The 24147-nt window shown below is 45.0% G+C and overlaps 1 protein-coding gene across 2 annotated transcripts in view; it reads left to right on the forward strand.

Moving 5' to 3' along the window:
* The first annotated feature begins 6907 nt into the window (after positions 1-6907).
* LOC138516197 (uncharacterized) overlaps positions 6908-24147 on the forward strand; it is a 453476-nt gene continuing 436236 nt past the window's right edge. For both annotated transcript variants that reach the window (XM_069631140.1, XM_069631141.1), the window contains exon 1: positions 6908-7715. The gene's annotated coding sequence lies outside the window, so the exon portion shown is untranslated. The remainder of the gene's footprint in view (positions 7716-24147) is intronic.

The raw sequence follows: 24147 nt of genomic DNA on the forward strand, positions 1-24147 counted from the left end.
CGATTGGGGGAGGAAGGTTTTACTCAACACTGGACATGACCAGTGCTTATTATCAGATTCCTTAATGTGAAGAGTCTTGTGGGTTAACTGCATTCCTCACGCCAGATGGGCTATATCGGTTTAACAGAATGCTGTTTGGGCTTGCCAGTGCTTCATCCATGTTTCAAAACCTAAAGTCAAATCTCTTTCGGAGATATAGCTTTTCAAGACAATACTTTGATTTATACTGATGCCATCGAAAAACCTGGCCATTTTGAAAGAAACTGGCTAATCTTGGATAGAGAGAGGTGCCATTTTGTAAAATGTGAGGTGGAGTATCTGAGATATACACTTTCTGCAGAAGGTATCATGTCCAAACAAACATATTGATGCAATTGTAATAGCACTGTGTCCACAAATGTCCCTTTTGAGACTAGCCGAATTTCATTCAAAGTTTGTATTGAATGTTGCAGAAAAAACAGATTGCTTAATTGCTTTAAGGTCTTGTTACGAAAATATGAGCCCTATTTATGGAATATGCATGCTAATAGCAGCTTTGAGCAACTTAAGAAGGAGATTGCAAATGCGTCTGCCCTCAAACCCTTTGATGTTATGAAAGATTGCGTCCTTAGTGTGGATGCGGGTGCTTACGTTGTGGGGGTGGTTTTGCGGCATTGAGGGAAGTTGTATGCAGTAGATTTTGCTTTCCACACCCTTTATAGTCTGTTATTGAAAGAGGAGCATTGGTCTGTTGGTGGTGGTATCACTCTTCCACATATTCATTTATTTTAAAGTATTTTATTGGCATTTTGTATTTATAAGAAACAGTGCTGTACAGCGTAATTTAATGAATGTTGGATTAGTGCTGGTAGATCAATTGGCGGATATAACTATAGATCAGAGTGGATAGAAAAGGAAAGAAACAAGAACTGTGATAACCTGCACGTGTTGTGCAACAACAATTTAACAGTTTAACAAAGGTCTCTGTCAGTTTTCCGGAATAAGTGCGTGGGTATAGTTCATGGGGGTTCGCTGGGGGAGGGCAATTGGGCGAGCGTGAACCTGGTTTAATGGACCAGGCTCTTGATTGTTAGGTGCTCTGCATTAGCGGCTTGTGATGGGCTTCGCTGCTCAGGGTGGTTTATCGTCAGAGGGGTGGAACATCTCCCATATCATTGTCTTCCAAGCTTCAAAAGTTATGCTGGGCTCGTCTTCTATTCTGGATACACTCTCATCCCATACTCTTGTTTCTGCTTCTGCCCAGCGTTGAAGCTCTCCATGCCATGTGTTGTATTGTGGTCCGCTTGGTTTTTTCCATGCCACGGTTATCGTTCTTTTCGCCAGTATACATGCCATGTCCATGAGTTTAGGCACGTGTTTGAACTTTGCTAGTCTGGGATACGTTCCTAGTAAAAACTCGTTGGGATTCCAGTGGTATCTTACTATACCTATTTTCCTGCAGTCTTGTTCGACTTTGCTCCATAGTGCTTGCGTTTTCTTGCATTTCCATAAAATATGAGCAATTCCAGCTTTGTCTGTGTCGCACCATGGGCAGTGGGCGGTTTTCTGATTGTTGAAGCTAGCTACCCTGTCTGGCGTCATATAAGTGCGGTAAAGGACGTTTAGTTGTATTAGCTGGAATCTCGCATTCCTGGAGACCTCGTGGGGGTGTGCTAGCGCTCTTTCCCATTCTTTCTCTTCGATATCCACCACCAGGTCTCTGGTCCATTTAGCTTTTAGGCCCTCTCTCTTGGGGTTAGGGGTGTCCATGAGTTGGTTGTATATTCTGGAGACAGGACTCCAGCCATCTCCCAGTTCGTATATTATTGTTAGCGGGGAGTTTGCCTCTGGTTTCTCCGGCCATGTTTCCCATTTTGTTTTGGCGGCTTCTCTGATTTTCTGGTACCACAGGAATTGGCCTTTGGGCATACCTTCTTTGTCCATTAGTGTTTTAAGATCTCAGAATGTTGCGTCTTCGTGTAAATCCCCCCATGTGTATACACCCCATCTTTCCCAGTACCGCACTGTTTTCATGTCAGCTATTGTTTTACAGATGTCTGCCGCCACTGGGACCTCCGGGGAATATGGGGATTTTAAGCGCAAGAGGGTTTTAGTTCTGTTCCATACTTGTCTTCCGAGTGTTATCAGCATAGGAGGGTTTTTCAGGCAACTTGAAGGTACCCATAGTATTTCCTTCATTAGTATTGGTGCAATTAATTGTATTAGCAGTCTAGCTTCTGCAGTGATCTCGTCTGAGAGCCATTGAGTGACAAAGCTCACTTGCGCAGATAGATAGTATTTCTCAAAGTTCAGGAGCTGGATGCCTCCCTCTCTGTGTGGTAGTGCTAGTGATTGCATAGATAGTTTGTGTCTTGCCGCACCCCACAGGAAATCTCGGATTATTGTGTCCAGTGTTTTGAAGAAGGGTGGTTTTATGTAGTAGTGGGTGTTTTGGAAGTGGTATTATAGTCTCGGGAGCACTATCATTTTCACAATGGATGCTCTACCCATCATTGATAGTGGTAGCTTGGACCAGAATTGGGTTAATTTCAGTATCTGTTTGACCGCAAGGTTCGTGTTGTGAATGTGCATTTGTTCACGCCTAGGTATCGGAACGCCTCCAGTTGCCATTTAACGCCCACATCTGGTAGATTGTTTGGCGTTTTGTTCTTCAGTCCAGCCAGTGGGAACAGGCATGATTTCTACGTGCTGAATGTTATTCCCGAGACTTTAGCGTAGTTTTCTAGGACCTCCAGCAAGACTGGGACATTCTGACTTGGATTCGTCATGTACAGCAGGATGTCGTCGGCATAGAGGGAGATTATGTGATATGCGTCATTTATTTTGATCCCTGCATCGAAGAATTGTTTGCGGAAATAGATCTCTATTGGTTCAAGTCCCAGTATGTAAAGCACGGGCGATAGAGGGCAGCCTTGTCTGGTTCCCCTATTCATGTCCCATGATTTGGATACTACCCTGCCTGTCTTCACCCTTGCCTTTGGGGCAGTGTACAGTATCGAGATTCATCAAATTAATTTATCCCCAAGTCCAAATTCTTTTAGTGCTGCTAGGAGCCATTCCCAATAGATGGAATCAAAAGCCTTTATTGCGTCTAGGGATAGTATTGCCAGGTGTTCTTCTCGGGCGGTTGTATGTGCCATTACATGTTGTAATCTACAGAGGTTGGACGTCGTGGTGCGGCCAGGCCCAAAGCGTTTCTCTCGTGCTCTCCGGCAGTATCCCCGTGTCGTAAGCTTCTCGGTACATTTCGGCTAGTAGTGGAGCCAGAATGGATTCATAGGTTTTGTAGAATTCTGCCAACAGCCCGTCGCTTTCTAGGGTCTTGCCAGAAGCCAAGGATTTGATGGCTTCACTTATGTCCTCAGTGGTTATGTCCCCCTCTAATGTGTCATGCTGGGGTGGTGTTAACTTGGGTAGTCCCATCTCTTCTAGCGTATCTTGGATGTCTGTTTGGGGTATTGGTGTTTTGTGGCTATATAGTTGGGTGTAGTATGTTTTGAAGGTGTCGTTGATGCCCGCTTGTTTTCGGTGTGTCTCACTGTTACTGTCGTTGAGGGTGGTTGTGAGGTGTTTGGGGTGTTCTTTCTTGCAAAGCCATGCAAGGATTCTTCCTGGCTTGTCCCCTTCACTGTGTGCCCTCATTGTGTTCGTAGCGTGGTCGAATTTGGCTAGTCTTTCCCACGCTTCTTTGCATTTAAGTCTTTTTTCTTTTAGCTCTGCCTCCTCCCCTTCGGATCCCCTCTGTCTTATGTCTTCTTCCAGGGACTCTAGTTCAGTCCTTAGAAGTTTCCTTATCCCTCCTGCTCCGGACATGACCTCCCCTCGGGTGTACACCTTCAATGTCTCCCATACTGTGCTCCAGTGCTCAACTGAACCTACGTTTTTTTTTACGTATGTGTCAATCTTACCTCGCAGCTCCTCTTTGAACGCTTGGTTGGTTAGTGTGTCGATGGGCATCCGCCACATTGGGATGGGGGACCTAGGCCCCCGTGGCGACCATTTCATCAGCAGGGGCGAGTGGTCCGAAATTGTTCTCCCCAGGTATTGCGACTTGTCTATTTGTGTGAACCAGGCTCTGTCCACAAACAGGTAATCGATCCTGGTATGTATCGCGTGTGGAGCGGAATAGTAGGAGTATGTTCTCTTGTTCGGGTGTGTTTCCCTCCATACGTCCATTAGGTCTAAGTGCTTCAAAGCGGCGTTAAGTGCTCCTGGCGCCGTCCTTTTGTGGTTGATCGGGGGGGATGATCTAAGTCCAGGTCTCTGACACAATTGAAGTCGCCACCCCACATGAAGAAGCCCCCTCTGTATTGGCTGAGTTTGGTGCACAATTCTTCTATGTGGGTCGGCACATTGTGGTTAGGAAAATAGGAGTTCACTATGCAGATCTCTAGTTGTTCGATTAGGCCCCATAATATCAGGTATCTGCCTTCTGTGTCTGCCTCCACTTTAGTTAGGGAGAAGGGTGTCTGGGAGTTTATCCATGTGTACACTCCTCTCGTGTATTTTAAGTACGGGGCTCCATATCCCTGCCCCCCCATCGTTCGTTCAGTTTGTCTTGCATTTCCTTTGTTAGGTGGGTTTCTTGGAGTAGGGCGTTTGAAATCCTCTTCCTGTTTAGGAATGACTTTATCCTGTTCCTGCGAAGGTATGTCCCCATCCGCAGATGTTCCAAGTCATCAGTTTCACCTGTGTTGTCATGTTGGCAGCCATTTCTATATGTCCGTTTCTCAAGCTCTTTGCGCCAGTTGTCCTCCTCTGTCTTTCGGCTTACTGTTTTCTTTCCAGTTTTGTGTAATTTTGCCCATGTATCTGCAGGAGACCATGTCTGAGTATTGTCTTTGGTAACATTGGCCACAACTAGTGGTGATTGGAACTTTAACTTTGATAACCAACGACTGCGCCCAGCAATTGCCTTGGTATGACATTGCTCGGGCGTCCCCCAGCTGTCAGAGGCCTTCCGGGTCATTAAGCGTGAATGTGGCGATCGCAACAGGCGATCATTGGGTCTTTTGTGGGTCAGGCTGGGTGCTCATTATGTTGGGGTAGCCTACCCGCCCGTTTTAGCTTATGGTTGCATGGTTAAACTGCATTTCCTTGTGTAGTGAAATGCTTATCGGGAGTTCTGTGGTTAGGCTTGATTGGGTTAGCATTTCTCGCTGCTTGTTCTTTGATCGATGCGTCACGTGATTTGATCCTATTTTGCTGCCAGATTCTTATCTTCCATCCACATGCTGGCCGCAGCTGGTGTTTCCAGGAATACTGCCTTGCCTTTGTACATGACCTTCAAGCGTGATGGGTACATTAGCATGTATTTTAGGTTTAGTTGCCGTAGTCTGGCTTTTATAGGTATGTAGGAGTTTCTTGCGTGTTGTACTGCCATGGTGTAATCGGGGTATATCGCTATTTTGGAGTTGTCTCTCAATGTCTCACCCTCTTCCCTCGAGAACTTGAGTATGGTCTCCAGGTCTTGAAAGTTTAGCACCTTGGCTATCATTGGTCTTGGGTAGGAGCCTGGTGGAGGTCTTTTCTGAAGGGATCTATGGGCTCTTTTTATTGCAAATCCTTGGGACAGTTTCCCTGCCCCTACTTCTTGTTGTAGTTAGGTTTCCACGAAGCCAGTTGGGTTTTGGCCTTCCATGCCTTCTGGTATGCCTAGTAAGCGTATGTTGCTACGTCGGGCTCTGCCTTCGGCATCTTCCCACCTCGCTTCTAGAGTAGCAACTTGTTTTTTCCAGTACTGTTATTTTCCCTTTTAGGTCAGAAGTGGTGGCAGCGGTCTCTCTTATGTCTGTTTCTGCTGTGGTCACTCTTTCTGCCAAGTTTTGGATATCTTGTCTCATCAGCATCACGTCTGATTTGACTTCTTCGATTTTCATGTTGATAAAGGTTTTGAGGGGTTCTATGGCTTGCAGTACTTGTCCCTCATTGTTTGTTCCGACTGTGTTTTCCAAGTCATTGCTCGTTGTGGGCTCGCCGGGTGTCGGAGTTTTGGGTTTTGTTGTCATATAGGAGTCCATCGTTGCTGCTTTTGTTTTCGCCTTGGTGTTGGGCATGGTGTTTGTGTGGGGTCAGGGCACAGTCTGTTCCCTTGTCTACTCCGCTGACTTGCTTCTGTGTGGTGTTGCACTGGCTTCGTGGGCTGGAGTTCGTTGTCTTGTGTTATATACCGGGTGCCCCTGCTGTTGGTGCCAGGGTACATGGGCACTAATGTGCGTTCTTCTCTGGGTTCACATTTGGTTTACTTGTGGCTGTTTTATAGGGGTAGCCTTTGCCTTCCGTGTGCAGTGTTGGGTGGGCTGCGTTTGCTTTTGTTCGTGGGAGGCACTGCACTGCGTTGTATGACAGATGGTGGCCGTGTGTACGCCTCTCACCGTGAGCCTGCTTCTGGTCTGGTGTTTCCTTTGCTGGTGGGTTGGTGTTGCCGCTGTGTGACTTCTTATATGTGCTCCAGCTGCGCCGTCTTAGGTGTGTTGGGCTGATTCCGGCTTATTGCTGCATGTGGTGCAGGTCTCAGTGTGGTCTCTTTGTTAGCCCTTGGTGGGTGGTGCCGCCCAGGCTGTTGCTTGTGTTGCTCTCCTCTGTACCGGCGCAGGGCTTGGTGTTGGCAGGATGTCGTAGTTCACGGGCAGTGCCCTGGGCTGCAGCACCTTTGTGTGGATTTTACTCATTCACGGGTGATTATTCATGGAATTTCGCGTTTCTTAGTCTTTCGATGCCTGGGCTCAAACTTGTACCACTTCTGATGGTGTTGCACTGCCTTGTGCTTAAGTTGGTTACTAGTGCTCGCGCCTCGCGACCTGTGTTGGTGTTGTGCCTGTTGTTTCCTTTAATAATAGGGTGATGGCACCCCTACTCATGTATGTGCTTATTTGCAGGTCGTCCGATCTCTACTTGCTATTGCGTTTGGTGTAAGGCCGTGTTTGGTCCCTTTGTCTGCCTTTGGTGTATGGTGTAGACCAGATTGCTGCATGTGTGTTCCCCTGCTTCCTCAGGTCCCTGGTTACATTTGTCGCTGTGCCTCTGCGTTCAAGCAGGTACTTTGTTTTGTTGCGGCTAGCACAATTGCTGTGTGTGTCGGCTATTTGTGCGAAGCCCTTCACGTATCGTGGTTCCCCAGAGCTTTATCACTCACTTGTTTGCTGCGTTTCATTTCCCGTGCTTCATGTGCATTGGCGCAATTTGCCGCACGCCGGGGCCAGGCTGGCTGGACTGCAGGGTCTGCTAGTGCCTCAGCGGGGGGAACTTGCATCGCGCAGGTCTTACCGCTCAATCTTGCCGTGGCGCACTATCTCTGCTGCGGGGTACATTTTTCCCAGCTTGTCGGGGCACCGGACTGCTTTCATTGTCCGAGGCCCGCAGCTTGCTTTCTCTCGTTCGCCGCCGGAGCACTCGTGGGGCGAGCGTAGTGCCCTCCTTGATGTCTCGTGTGGCGCGTTGTCCGTCGTTGCTCCAGCGGCAGGCGTTGGGTCGTGGTTAAGAGGCGTGTACTCAGTTGGAGCTGACTCCACGGGGTTGGAGTCGCTGCCGGACAGTACCACTGGGCACTGTTGATGGTGTGTGCGGCTCCTCCCCCGCTGGCTGGGTCGGGTCCTGCTGCTCCCCCCCGGCCCGTTCAATGCGTCGCCGCCATCTTGGGTGGCATAGGGGTGCTTCGTTGAATTGCACCAGCTCGGCGGACTCTGTCTGATTCACTCCAGAATATTTCCGTTCAGGTAGGCAAGCGCTTGAGCTACCTTTAGGGTTGTTTTCTGTGTCAATATGAAAGTTAATTTCGCAGTTTACAGGATCATTGCAGTTATCACGGGCGGGAGCTCCGGCAGTGCACGTCCTCTCTACTTGAGCTCAGGCCACGCCCCCCTCTTCCACATGTTCATATGGAGTAAGATGTTTGTTTTGAATACGAACCCTCGGTCAATGTGTTAAGGTTTTGCAAGGTGAAGAACAACTCACAGAGACTAGAGAGACTGGTGCAACAGTTCAGATGTATTAGTATGTGGTTGGTACGTACCTGGAAAAACGAATGTTCAGGCAGATTTACTATCTAGACACCGAGTGGGAAATAAGGAGAGAGGGTGATGAAAATGATGATGTGATTTCGGTTAATGATTGGGCTATGGCTATTCAGGATGTGCAGTGGTGGGACAGAAGGGCTATAGGAAACAACCATTGTATCAGGCCTGCCTGGCAACTTTCTCACCATCCCAGTAGCATAAGCTTTGGTCACGAGATATTCCATGTAAATGAAAAAGGTACAGGGAGGTTCTTACTATCAGCCTTTAAACGGCCCCTAAAGCTTGTAATGCAGACAAGCCATGGCACACTTTTTTCTATAAAAAAAAGCGATGCATAATCGGAGCTCTTCAGTCCCTTCTTCGTTACTGCGTGCCATTTAGCATTTCTGTACATTTGTAGCTTTCCACATTATTTATATCGTGCCTATGACTACCAAAATACAATATGATGCGGCCTTGACAGCCAGGAATGCCTGATTCAGTTATACCTCACATAAACCAACCACATGAGTCTTTTAGTGGTTGATTCGCAATGGCATGCACCTTGTGATGCAGGAACTGAAAAGAACGTCCAAATATGTCAAAAGGGCAAGCGTGTTGTTTTCATGACAAAGGGCAAATAGCACACATTCTACACAATTTAAACTGACCCTCTTGACCTTATACATTGTGAAGAATGTGTGCTATTTATCCTTCCTCCTTGCGAATAGACATCACCTTGTTTTTATACTTCCGATTGGGGAATAAGCTGAAGGGTCTATTCCTAACATTTCCGAAAGAACCGCCTATAGATTCTACGATGGATGCAATGATAGGGTTGGTAGACAACAGTAAGATAGTGATATGGCAAAATATTGGAGACTCGGAAGGGGTGGGCGGAATCGTCCCGTGAGAAGTGGGAGACGGCGTTGGGAGCTGCTTTAACTGATGAGGTGTGGCGCTATTGTTGTATACAAACAAACAAAACAGCCGATACAAACTTGCTGCATCCATTTTATTACACTCCTATGGTCTTTCACCGTTTCATCCTTGACACCCTTCTTCCATGACACCCGGATGTATGTGCTCGCTGTTCGCGACACCTTCCTTTATGCAGCATGGAAATGTCCCCATGTTTTCTTTTTTGGGAGGAGGTATTTGAAATAATAAGTGATATTAGAGTAAACCCTAACCCCTGTCATGGCAGTACTGGGATACATCAAAGGGGAATGCAGAAACTGGGCGGGTTGTTACTGCTGTTGGTGAAAAGAAGGGTTGGTATGATATAGGGCAGAACCCAACGTCCCACCAAGGAATGGTGGAAAGAAGATAGTCTCTATTGTAATGAGATGGGAACTGAATATGGAAAGAGTGTTCACCCATGTGCTAGACCGTGAGATACATGGCACCCATGTAAACAGTACTTTATTACGCAAGGAGGAATGGCGGCACCGAGCCCGCATGAGGAGGTACTTTAAGAGACCTGGATAGTACATGAAGGTGTTGGAAGGGGGGTGGGGGGAGGCAGGATACAGAGTGATGGTAACAGGGAAGGACTACATGTTGGGAAACACTGAAATGTGAAGGGAACACTCTGTGTGGACACTACGGCTGCATGTGTAGGTTGCAGAATTGGGGACTGGAGAAAGGGTCAGGGGGGATTCGCTGAAGCACTGTTCTCTGCTGTATTGTATGTTATTAAAAACAATACAAATATTGTTTAAAAAAAAAAGAAAATGGGGCCCCTTACAAGTTGGGCAGTGTGGATAAAATGCGGAGGTATTACTTCATACCGCTGCATTACTGCACCGCCCAACTATAACTTTGGCCGGAGGTTGGAGGATTCACCTGCAGCTATGAGCTGCCGGTAGATCCGCCAGCTTTCTGGCAGAAAGTCCACAATGGAGTGCTATGGACTCCAATTAATGGGGACTTACACTGCCTACCGCCACTTGTAATCCAGCTATAATACCGCTGGACCAAGTGGTGGTAACGGTAATACATTTTGGTGGTATCGCCGAGATGCCACCAAATGTATAATGAGGCCCAATGTGTCAGGAGGCCTCAGTTCTTTCCTCACTACTGTAAGCACTTGGACTAACTACATGCTCCACAATAATTAAATGAGTCTAAAACACAGGTTTCCTTGGAAATCTGTGCTTTTTAAATGTGTTTATTCAAGTGGGGAAAAGGGAGGAGATGTAGAGCAATAACGCGATTGAACAAAGATGTGGATTCCCAAAATCACTCCGCTTTTACCACACAGCATCCATACAGAACCATGCAACTACCCAACCAGCCTCAAGTAAAAACAAGAGATGGGTAGAACCCGTAAGGGACTAATGAGGCGGCGGGGACAAAAGGGGCTACCAATAACACTTGACCCAGAGAGGCAGCAGTCTGTAATCTCCCTTAGGGCAAACCCAGGGCACAGACAGAAGTCATTATAAGCATCCACAGTGCCATTTAGCCATCCAGTTCCTCCTTTTTTGAACTTCCGCCTTCTCTGCTTAAACATCTTTTTTTCATCATTTATTTTAATGCACCACTAGGCACGGTTGTTAGAATTCTTCATGAAAGACGGTACTCTCTTGTCGCCCCTTCCACTGTGGCATAAGACTCTGTTAGTACTGCAGTTTACTACACTTGCCTCCACCCCTTCTCCTACGTGCCATGAGAGGTCTTCCAACTCTTCTGAAATATCTTTACATGGAAAAATGGCTTTTCTGTAGTGATCATTCAAAATATGCATTCAGTGTAATGGCTTTTAGCAGAAAGTCCTCTTGGGAGCCAGAATTTATTTGGCATATTCAGCAATAAACAATACTCGACTACACACACCCAAAACACGCATCACCACCTCCAATAGAATACAGCTGAGCCCCACGCAAAATTCAGACCAGCCTTTCACATAATCTGACCCTTCTGACTCTCCTACTCCCTTGACAATTTGTCACCGCACCCACTCTCTCACTCATAACTGTGGGCTGCTAGGGACTTCGCCACTCCCTATCCACCTCTGTGCTGACTAAAAATGCACACTCGCGTTTTAGAAATCCTTTCTTTGCCTCTCACATCCCCGACTGCAGTCTTATGAAGGGGGTTCATCCCCACAGCAATTCAAGGCGATACCAATGTTAGTAGGCGCTATACAAATGCCATAAAACATAACTTAACATATGGTTCTGTACCTAGTTGACAGGTTGACAGGAAAATATGGTATTGCCTCCCATTAAAAACAGTATAAAAGTAGGCTTCTAAGAAGTAACATGACAGGCTGTAAATCAAACTATAGGTTGCATTTCGTTACCTTTCTGCCATTGTTGTCAACTTTCTGGAGCAGTGCCAAGAATTGTCAATCCATTCAAACATGTTTTATGTGATTGCTCGGTTGGTTAATGCACCTGCTGCAAAGATATATGCAATTCATGGAGCTCATAGGCTTTATTGCTTAGCAAGGCTGACTCAGCACTTAATTCTTCTTAAGTTCTTCAGTTATGGATGATTGAGCAGAGTTACCTCCTCTGGCTCAAGCAATAAAGCAACTGGTCAGAGCAAATATGGCAACACCCAAATAGGGTACCCCTCAACAATAGTATAAATGCTGGTGGTTGGTGCTCTTTAAAAAAGGATAAGACTCCCCAACAAGATTTATGTTACCTTCAAGGACTAAGAGGCATTGCTTCTAATTTCCCACTTGAACATCTTTTGTGATCGTGGACAAATCAACATACTTCAAACCTTCCCCACTTAAATTGTGTGATGTTGGGCACATTTCTTACTACAAAACTCAGCCATAGTTTTGAGTGCCTAACTATATGCCGCTTGCGGGTGGTGGAATGTGTTGTTTAAAAATGCACTGACCTAGATGAAATCTGCTTCTCACTTGGGTAAAGTGTATGCCCTTGCAGAAAGAATCTACACTTTGGGCCTCATTACGAGTTGGGCGGTAGCCCTTAAATCTGGCGGTAATGGTATTAGCGCTGCCAACACCGCTCTGCCAGAACACGAGTCGGCACAAATACCACTGGACCCAAAACATACCGGCGCAATTACAGCCTGCGCTGTTACAGCCGGTGCTATTACAGCCAGTGCTAATAGCGTTGACAACAGAAAGGGCAAATACAGCCATATCACAAGTGCATGCAAAGCGGTATTTGCGCTGAAAACCAGCACTAATACAGCTGAGAATTACCCCCAGCCTCCAGCTGGAGGTAAAGTAACCCAGGTGCCAGGAATCAAGCCACAGGTAAACACAATGCACACCAGAGGGCTATATAAGACTCATCCGGGCTCCAAACGCCGTTTCCAACACCAGGCAGCCATTATTTGCTTCTAGCTGGGACAGGCAGGTGCTCAGGCTGCACCTGGACCTTTAGATGCAGGTCAAACAGGCCAGGGCACAGTGAGTAAAGTGGGGGGGTGGGGTCCAGCACCCATCCCGAGGTTCAGGCCATCGCCCTGGGCTCTCAGTGACACCCAGTTAGTAACTGAGTGCCACCTGGACAGGGAGACCATCACTGAGCTGCTGGCCACAATACATGAAGTATTTGAAGAAATTGGGAGCAGGATTAACATCTGCACAGCCGTGCCCCCACTTGTGGAGCTGGTGGCAGTCCTGCAGTTCCTGGGGACGGCACTTTCTAGAACTCTGTGGCCATGAGGCATGGCATGGCACAGTCAACATTCAGCACAGTCCTGGGCCAGGTGCTGGATGTCCTTCTGTGCCATGTCAACCAACACATTGCACTGCCCACCACCCAGGCCCAGGTGAATGACATGAAGGCACGCTTTTATACCACTGCACAACTGCCCAATGTGATCGCAGCCATCGACTGCACCCATGTTGCGTTGGTGGCACCCCAGGCCCATGAGGTCGTACACAGGAACCGCAAGCACTACCACTTCATGAACGTGCAGGTGACCTATGGCCCTGACCTCATCATAACCCACTGATGTGCCCGCTACCCAGGATCCACCCACAACTCCATGTTCCTATGCAACAGTACACTGCCGGGATACACGAAGAGGCACAGACGACAACGGACCGGGATAATGGGCGAGTACAAACTGTGCCACATATGCATGTTGTAGCACAAAGGAAAAAAAGGGGGGGTAGTCACAGGAAGCCTTGCATGCCAAGAGGAGGCTCAGGCAGCTCCCGTGCAACCCCTGCACCATAGATGGGGGGCATCCAAGGGTGCATGCATATGTTTGACACACCTGGGCACACATATGGTGATGGACACGCATTGCTGCCATCACAATGACGCAACAGACCACATGTAACACAATGCATCTTGAATGTGGCACAGCGCAGATCCACACCGCAGCACACAGCATGTCCGCCTGTGTCACAGTCGACTGCCCATGGGCAGTATGAGAGACCAGAAGGTGTCTCGCTCGCTAGTCCTCTGGGATCTGTCATTCAGGTGGCCAGGACACAGCCATCGCTTTTGGATCTAGTTCCTGGGGATGGACAGTGCGGGAGGATTACCTGGGTGAGGGTTCTTCAGGGAGAGGGACACCGGATGATGAGGCACAGTATCTCCCTCCCTGTAACACCTTTACCCCCTACTAACCAGTAGGATATTTAGGAACTCGACCCCTCACCCCCTTTCCCTTCTTGAACACTTTCACACGGACAGCCCACTCTGGGAGAAAACAGACTCACACCCGAGCATTGTACCTGACATGTCCCACTATTATGGTCAGGCAATTACTGGCCCATGTTGATTCACAAAGGCACTAAGATCATGAATAAAATACTATAATCGAGATTACTTATCCCTCTGTCAGGCCTGGTGCATACCGATAAATCCGGTTCTATCCTGGACAAGGGCATAATATTGAACCTTTGGCGAGTATCCTATGTTATTCTGCAGACAACTGAAGTTGAGGGGATCAAGCCATAGCTGTGCTCGATTCCGTATTAGAATCTATGAATATTGGCACTGACATTTTTAAGCTAACTCAATTATTATTTACTGCCCCCCTGTCTAGAATCCACATAGGTAAAATCATATTGGTGTTCTGTATGTTCTCAGTGGTTGTCTCGAATAATATATTCTGTCACAACCCCTTTGGTGATTATCAAGGCTTTCAATCTTACATGCACACTGACTGTTTTTTCCCAAAGAGATTTTTTGATAAAGCACAGACTGATCAGGGGATGGTTCGATGAGAACTGTCGTAAAAGCAAACGCAAACTTCTCTCCTGGATGAGAGAGTTGTGACATTATACAAGCAAGATCGTTTAATCGTCATGCCATAGTCAAGAGGAAACGGGGAATGGAGGTTGAGGCGTGAAAAGCATTGCTGAAGGCAGTTGAAGCAAACGATTCCAAAAGGTTCTGTCAATTTGTGGCAAGTGGCCCGGCCTATAGTTGAACATCAGTGGGTACTGAAACATAGGTAGCGGCAGGTACATGGGTACATTATTTTTCAGGACTCTATCTGGGTGATCCTGAACCAGTGGTAGTTTCTTCTCCCGAATTGTCCCTTATCTTCTCTGTGAATGAGGTTTCGCGAGCCAAAGACAAACAAGCCCACAATCGTGCCTCGGGTCCCGATGCTGTACCTGCCGATCTGTTCCAGTCTTGGGGAGACTTGTGGGCTCTATTGCTAACATGTACATTCAATACAATTTTGGCTACAGCGGTCATACTGCCCCCCTGGAAAAAGGGCATAATTTTCTCGATTTTTTGGAAGGGCGACTGAGTGAATACAGACCCATCTTTCTTCTGGACACCTCCTTTAAGATCTTTGGAAGAATCATTTTGAGCCATATGGAGCAGTGGCTCTCTGCTAGCAGCATCTTGTCTGACAGACAACTTGGTTTCAGGGTGGGGATTGGGGGGTTGGCACAGCCAAACAAGCTTTAAATATGTACTTGCTGGTGGTCAAGTCTGTTTTTGTCCACAGAGAGAATATCTATCTGGCTTTTATGGACCTGAGCACCACCTTTGATAAGGTTAACCGGGTGAAGTTGTGGGCAGTGCTCAGTTCCATGAACTGTCCTGAGGAATTGATTCAGGTATTGAGGCTGGTGCATAATGGGAATAAGGCCTGTATAAGATTTGGTGACCACGGTCGGTGCACATACTTTTTTTAGGTGAATCTGGGGGTTCATCAGGGCTGTGTACTGGCCTGGTTAATTTCATCCTTTACATAAACGGTCTGTACCAGGCTCTGGTTAAGACTGGGACGTATTTTCAAACAGTGGGAAATCGTGCACTCCCACTGCTTGCACACGCAAATGACACTGTCCTTATTTCCAAGACACCCAACGCTCTCCAGAAACTGAAGTGGAATATACCACTTTTATGAATTACGTTTTGGCTTAGTGATATCCCATGTTTAGGACTTTGACTATCTTGGTATCCACTTTACTTCGTCAGTCACGGGCCAGGCACACATTAATAGTGAATTCACTAAGATGGGTCAATCACTGGGAGGACTGTCTCCATTCATGGCCAGGTGACAGCGACAACCCGTTGAACATGATCCTGGAAGTCTATAAGGCCAGGACATAGGCATCCAGTAATTAAAGTGCCTTTCTTTGGGGCATGTGAAAACCAAGGAAAACCAATTCCTTACAGGTCTTGTGGGTCTTCCTCTGTCCACTCCCTAATATGCAGTTTCTATAAAGGTTGGTTTGATTCAGATTAAGGATGACTGGTCATTGGCCCAGGTGCTATTCTGACCCAGATTGGGGGCCAATGACAGAGCATCCTTGACCCACCACATATTGGGAACATTCATGGAAGAGGAGGGCTATTGTAAAATTCCTTTTGCGTGCCCAGGAGAGGAATTTTTAAAAGAAAGGTTTTGCAACATTTTTCAAAGCCCATAGTGAGATACGGGGGATTGCAGATCAAGGCAAATTGACATATAGCTGTAAAACGTAGGGTGGATGGCATGCAGCCCTATCTTGCTTTTGGCAATCTGAGATCAGACAGATGGGCCATTACGAGGGCCCGGTTTAATCTACTTATGCACAGAGGTGACATGGTACAATGGCTGGGATTTCCTGAGGAGTCAAACTGCCCACTTTGTGATTGTCCTCGGGAGGATCTCACCCATTGTGTTCTCTTTTGCCCAGCGTACTGTTATACCAGAAAAACCAAACAATTGTGCTAGTCCTTAATGCTGCAAACCTGATATCCTGCTTCTCTGCTCTACTGTATTTGATGCAAGCCAAAGAAATTATAGTAGCATAGGCACTACTCTCCTATATCAAAGGAGCATTGGGAGTTATGAAATTGCAATCATGATTTTTGTCTAGTTTGATTATGTAATGTATTTTTTTCTTTGCTAGTTTTAATGTTTTTATGATGAATTCTGTGCTGTATGTTTGGTATTAAGCGCGTTATAAAAAACAATTAAATAAATAAATGGATTATCTATTATCTGAATAAACGTACACAAAAATAAAAAAAGAAAAAAAACATATTGGAGATTTGGACTGTCGATCGAGCGACCAGGCATGGTTGTCCACTGTTCCCATTGCCCCTTTCTTTAGTAGCAGAACCCGTGGTGCAGGCATTGAGGCAAGATTTTCTGAGCAGGGGGATTTTGGTGGCTAGGATTGAGCATGTGGTGGTTTTGTGCGATGAAGACATGCTGCTTTTCATGCAGAAACCTGAGCATGTAGTCCCTAGGATGTTGAAGTTGCTAGAGGAATATAGTATTTGTTCAGGCTCGAAGATCGACTCTTCCAAGTCCTGCACCTTTGCTCTGGACAGGCTTCTAAAGTTAAACGAGAATCATTTGCCAATTTTTCCGATCCCGTGGGTGTGTGGTTCCTTCAAATATTTAGGCATTAACCACTATAGAAGTCTGCAATCATTCTAAGAGGCTAAGATACAAAGAACACTGTCTTTAATACATAAATATGTGTCTATCAGGACAATCCTTCCTTTAGAAATGATATTTAAGATAAAGCTGAGTAAGATGCTGATTCTTTCATGACTTATATGCATTCTCGGGAACTCCAGCTTTTGTGCCAGTGGGAGTATTTAAGGAGGTTGATACACTATTACGAGCACTCTATTGGTGCAACAGTAGGAACAGCGTTTTGCTCCTTATTCTTCATAGTACTTATAGTGATGGTGGGATGGGTGCCCCCATTTTTTAAAATGATTACTTAGCACATCAGCTGCAATTTGTGGCTCAATGTTTTTGAAATGAAATGCAGGTTGAGTACAGCTACTGAGGGGATGAGATTGCTCCATTCGATTGGAAGTGTTTGTTTTGACAGGAAACGACTTGGTTGGAAACAGAATAGTCGCCTTTTCCAACTGAGCTATAAAGTATGGATCAGGACCACCCTAAAACTGTGCAGCAAGTTCTTTGCCAGTAGCTTTTCATTATGGAAAGTCCCACGTTTCGGGGCACTATGGTTGAATATTGGTATTAGCTTATGGATTAAGAGTGGTTGCTTAAGATGCAGCGATTTAGACACAGGGGTATCATTCACTTATTAGGTGAGCAATATACCATTAGCTAGGGTCGTTTTTCAATTTGCGTTGATTTATAAAGCAGCAAGAGAAAGCTGGACAGGTGTCTCTGATAAACTTCCAGAATCTAATTTACTTTCCACAATGATCAACCTGGGGATGACTTCAGAGATGTCTCAAACTGTAGAGTGTTTATGTTTATTTTTAAACACCCCACTAGCAGCGCTCACGGTCAGAGGGTTGTGGGAATCAGTCCTTTGAAAAGAATTTGCAGACTCGGAATGGGAGCGAATGCGTTTTCACTCAATTTTTACTCCACTTTCACCCAAAATACACGCCTGAAGGAGCTGCAGTTTAAAATATTACACAGAACATATATTACACCTGTAACATAGAAGCACTATATGAATTGGGCAGCTTCCTGTGACTGTGATCGATATAAAGGACAACTAAGGTCACGTTTTCACTTATTTTGGTTGTGTTCCAAGGCAGCAAGATCCTGGGAACAACTTGCAGGGTTGTTGAAAATCTGATCTGCTTACCCCTGAGGCATGCTTATTAAGCGTGTTTTCTATGGCACCGCCTTAGAGAATGATTGTAAAGTTTATTCATATGGGTTTTGCTTTTTCTAAACGCTTAATTGCAATGAATTGAATGGCTCAATCAGTTCCGACAGTGAAGATCTGGACCTCTCAGTTCAACTGGGCAACGGTTGAACAGGAGGCGATGAGTAAGATCTATATGTCAGGTGGAGAATATCAGGATGTTATTTTGGCATGTAACATATCATTACAGGTTGTTAAGCCCTACCCCTCGTAACCCCACGCTGGAGGATTTATTAATCGGGCGATAGCTAGTTCGGGTACATTATCCACCCACTCCAGCTCAGGGACGCTCAATTTTTATTTATGTCTGAAAGTTCTTTTTATGAACCTGGGATATGCCAGAATAATAACATTCATTCCCTACAGCTTCCCTCCCCTTTCGGGACAAGAAACACACAGGTTTGCACAGAAGGTATATTTATGAAAAATAGAAATAATTAAATCAGTTCAAATATAAACACATCATACATCTATAAAATCCAATGTCAATGGTCTACAATGATGAATGATCATGTACTGGTCAATTGAATTGTTACTGCTGCATTTAACTTGAATGTAGACTTTTTTAAATACTTGTCACCATATGTAGATTTGGTTTACCCTGAGCACACATCCCCCATGCGTTGAAAAGTGTATGAGGGTTCAAGATAAAGCTTTCATTTGATAGAAACAGATTAAATCAGAACATCTCTGCTTATCTAAATCTCTCTATTTTGTTTTAAAAAGAAACGCCTCCTCTCTACCCAATAGACATCTGAGCATTTCAAACAGCATTCCAGTAAACTCATTTTAAAGACAGGCTACTTGATATTCCTGCATGTAAATAGCTTGCAAAAAGAAAAACGTATGTTTAACATGTATGTTTGCTAGATTCCCTTCAACGGTATTTCTATTATATTATCAATAAAGAGTGCACATTTGACATTTTCAATAGGCAACTTAAGGGTGGTAAAATGGGTAGCATTTAATAACCCTTTGCCCTTTTCTTGAGTGGTTCTTTGCTCCCAAAATAATTCTTCTGTGCTTGCGCATTACACAGAGAAGTAGTTGGGAGAGCTCTTAATATGCACAGCATTACACTTATTTTTATCAAATCTATAATTCCAGAGGCACATACACATGTAAAATATTTAATCATTTCCCAGGATATGGTCAATTTATATACCCCTTAGGCACTTTCACAAATACAAAGGGCTAGGATTTAACCTATTCCAATTTAGAATATACTTCCCTTCATTCATTATATTTCACCTTAACTTTATACTTACATGAACATTTCTGTTGGCTGTCTCACAGACTGGTGGACCGCGTCTTAAGGACTGGTTCCATTCTCCCCCTCTGAATCATATAGGCAAGATTATCATTCTGCAAGATGGGGTCAAGTTCCCTCCACAGTCTGGTTCCCCTTACAGTGTGCTGCTAGTAATCCAAATTGGGTCCAAATCAAAGCAATCAACTATATTCTCCTTTCTGATGTTGTCAATTCTCCTTTCTCTCCTTCTTCCCATCAATCAGTGAGCTAGTCAGTCATTGAGTGAGCAAGTGAGTTCACCAGAATCTATGAGTTTGGATTTTTATAGATAAGAAACGTCTCCCTCCTGAGGTGTATATCATGCCTTTACTCTAATGTGTCAGTGTATGTGATTGGACAATGAGCCAAATGTGACTTCACATTAAACCACCCCTTCATACTCATTCTGCATATTAATGAAGAGGGCAATCTAATAGGAGTAACCCAGTTTCCCTCCCATTTGATGTGATGTCATCCTGGAGATTTCTACCTTAAACTATTGTAATGTTCTGAAATATCACTTTCCTCACATGTGATCATGTTACTAATCAGTTTGTCAGATTGCCCTCACTCAGGTGAATCCAATGATGATAGTTAGATTTCGCCACAACATGGGATTTGTGTGTGACAGATTTTTGCTTTTCCTTGGCTGATACTTTTACACAAAACTGCTAGTGCCAGTTCAGAATAGAGGCCTAGTCGGCACAGATAATAGGATATATGAACCTACCAATGTGCAAAGTTTCTGTGCGAAAATCTACATCTGTCCAATTTACATAATTTAACAATTATTAAACAAATATAGTTTTACATTCAGATGATAGAGCTTTTCACCCTGAACAATGTAAGGAAAAGTATACTTCTAAGTTATTTATTTCGAAAGTTAGAAACAAAAATGTGATTACATTGCGCTCCCGGTTCCCCCTCCGAAACAGGCCCTGTAGCAACTACAGAAGAAGCTCACGAAATTTGTCTGGAAAGGACGTGGAGCCAGAATACCAATGAAAGTCATGACAGGGGTGGCTAAATGGGGGGGCCTAGGACTACCCAACCTCACAAATGATTTCCTGGCAGCTCAACTGGCCAGCACCTCTGCCTGGGCGGAACAGGAGTCCCCCCGAGATGGGCCCGGATTGAACAAGCTAAGTCCCAGCGCAGCTACACTCCCTACTGCACATCCCAGGGGCCCTTCAGAACCGCAGACCACGGATGCTCTTAACCACCAAGGCGACCCTAGAGGCATAGGCTTGGGCCAGGCGAAAGAAAAAGCTACCTTAAGGTTTGGGCCCGCTCTCCCAGATCATCTGGAACCCAGACTTCTCCCCAGGTATGGAGGCGACGAACTTCAGCCGATGGACCGCAGGAGGCCTTCGATCCGTCTAGCAACTTTACGAGGACAGCTCTCCGCTCAGCTTCGAAGAATGCAAAAGTTGCCTACAGATATCGGAGAAGGAAAGGTTCACATATGTCCAACTACGCCACTGGATCTCGCAACCAGCGGTCCACCAAAGGGTGACCCGAGACTTGCATCCCCTTGAACATGCTCTGGAGGAAAGCCCACAACATGGGCGGATCACTAAGCTGTACCGTCTCCTTCAAGAAGACATATTACAGGTCAGACCCCCATACATGGCCGGATGGGAGACAGACCTGGGACACCCCATCGAGGACCAGACATGAGTGGAGATATGGACCAGGATCAGCTCGGCCTCCAGATGTGTCACAAACAAAGAATGCGCCCTTAACCTCCTCCACCGCCGGTACCTTTCCTCGGCCCGCTTACACCATTGCAACCCATCCATAGACCTGAGCTGCTGGAGACGCTGTGGTGAACGGGGATCCTTCTTCCATATGTGGTGGAGTTGCCCAACAGTGCAGGCCTTCTGGAGGGAGATTATACAAACCATTGAAGACATCACCCAATGTAAGCTGCCAATGAATGCAGAGGTGATCCTCCTGGGGGTAGCGAGTCCGGACTCCTGCCCTAAGACAGGACGCACTGCCAAACTGCTGACACAGCTACTGTTGGCGGCCAAGATCACAGTAGCACGTAAATGGAAAATGCAAGAGGGCCCCATGCTGCCCCTCTGGTGGATAAAAGTCTGGGAAATACTAGTGGCTGAGAAAGTCACAGCGGCAAAAGAGGGGGCCCTCCATCGATTCACCGACTGTTGGGTTCCAGTGTTAGAATATCAAAGCAGATTCCCATCATTGACTTTCCAGCCACGCCTGGTGACAAACTTTTTAGGACCCCAGAACCTGGATAGATCTCCAGACCGTCGGAGTACCATAGACATGGGGGGGGGCACGATGGGAACCACCGAGGGGGGGACTGAACATATTTCATGCTCATCGCTAATGACGGGAGCTGTTCCATTCTGATTATCATGATTGTTATGCTGTAACCAACATAAATAAAAGTTGTTAAAAAAAATGATTACATGTGTAAAATTTAAAGAGAGCATTTTTTCTTTTGCATGTAATGGGATATATCACAAGGGAAGGAATGTACTGTTGCTGTTGAGGCCACCGTTTTACCCATTTCTTGATTGGTGGGATGAGATGGGATACAGTATGGCAGTTCAAAATGATATATGATCAGATAGTTTGATATTCAATTTCCTCCGAAGTTAAGTTTAAGTAAGGTTTAATATTACATCCAGTACAGCAGGGTAGAATTTGGATTCCCTTAATATGCTCTATGAAGAATATCTCTATGCTAATTGTATTCATTGTACTTGTGTCCTTGAGTTGAATATGAACTTGCCACTGAAGGATGGAACAGTGTTTAATTAATGAAATTTGATAACTGAATCAACCAATATTGTACTATCGCAATACTCTTTTGTGTACATGATACTCCTGGATGTTGAAAATATTACTGTGATTTATGATGATCAGAAGGCCTTTACGCCATAATAGGTAAAGTGATTTGGGGGTTATACAAGATCAATTGGAATGCCTGTTTGTATATTTCCTTCTTGTCGATTGCTAATTAATATGCACTTACAGGATGTATGAACTTGCTGTTTGTTCTCGATAAAAAGTTTGGCCAAAAATTGTTTTAAATGGAAAGAGACGTCTATTATTACAGGAAGTGATATTATGATCTTCAGTTGAAGAGATTGGATACTCATTGGAGAATCATATATTGAGTCATATGTTGATTTATGTTTAATGTTTAATGTCACTCCCAATGTTCACCTTTGTGCCCCCCCCGAACTCTCCCCAGTGAAATTATTCAGTACCTCTGAGTGTCCTCGGTCCTGAGGTGGTACAACGTGGCACAACGTGGCGGTTTTAAGTACCCCGCAAGTGTAAGCATTGAGACCCACGTCACTGACTGCCAACATTGCTAATGAAGATAAGCAGCAAGATGTCAACACCCCGTAGTTACTGGCATCCAGAAACTACCACTGCACAGGTGCCACACTCTGCAAAGCCCAATGCACAGGTGCCAGGCTTTCAACACTACAGAAGGAACTTGTACACAGCTGCAGGCAAGTCCAGAACTGTTATCCACGTTTCCATTTTGATGTCTCCACATCTATGCCGGAGTTCAATTACTGGAGGAGCTTATCCTTTATATTCAGGACATTTACAAAGGGTTTCTTTTACTGATTGACCATTTTCACTGCAGTTGTAGTTATATTTTTATTTTCACTGAAATGTGGTACAAGAACTACACCAGATGTGCTTCCTTTTCTTCTGATTGCAAGGCAAAGCTAATAATCTAATTTTCCTGCCACCTTTGTTATTCATCGAGGGTTGGCTTTATCATTTTGTCACATTACATAAAATAAAAAGCTGCACTTTGGATCCTGACGCTTGACTTCAGGTTGGACATTTAAGACCACTTTTTTCACAGGTACTCTAGGAAATGTAGGTTTAGTTGTGTTTATTTTACTACTGTTTGAGTATTTGTAAAGAAGCAAAAGATAATGATAATGATCACTCCTGTCTTTAATAGAACCAGCACTCCCTGTACTTTACAAGTATTTGGCATTTGCAATACTGCCTATAATGTGGCAATGTTCTCCAAGGATATACTAAGGTAATAAATGTTCTGAAATTACTTGTTTACGATTTAAAAGATGGGTCCTATATCTCATATCTTCCTCCATGTACAGCCAGTCTTTGACTGTGTATTCTGTAGTTTCCTGTATGAAATGTATGTAATGTGATGTTACTGGGTCATATATTTCACCAATAGAATTATTTTAATGTGAAGTTTCTTCTATTATAAAAAACCTATCAAATTACAAAAATGTACAGTACTCAGAAACACAATCAAACCTTAACATATAAACAAATAATTAACGTAAGGCAACAATTGCTTATTATGAATGAGCATAAACAAAAAGAAGAGGAGAGAAGAAAATGGTCCAAGCTTATCTAATACGACAGTAATTATAATAAAGAATCCAAGAAAATACCCCTCCATTTGCACACGATTCTAGGTTGATGCTGAGCAGATACAATTCTTTGTTGAATAAAGAGCGCTTTGCCGAGTTCTGCCAACCAGTAGTTCTGGATCTGGATCTTTCCACTCCTGGGAGGCAATTAAGCAGTTAATGATAACTGCTTCAAGAAAATAAATGGAGGGCCTGCTCCAACAATCTCTTCAATCAGAAAATGGCTAGCTTAACATACAATTCGCAAATCAAAGCTCTTATTTTGTTATAACATTTGACTTGGGAGGACAGTGATGTGATATGAGATACAGCCACGTATCGTATGGTGCTGGAGTTGGTGGTCAGTGCATACACAGGTACTATATCAGAATTTGAGGCGTT

Source organism: Ambystoma mexicanum, chromosome 6q, assembly GCF_040938575.1.
Source record: "Ambystoma mexicanum isolate Mex_15411 chromosome 6q, UKY_AmexF1_1, whole genome shotgun sequence".
NCBI classification, from domain to species: Eukaryota; Metazoa; Chordata; class Amphibia; order Caudata; family Ambystomatidae; genus Ambystoma; species Ambystoma mexicanum.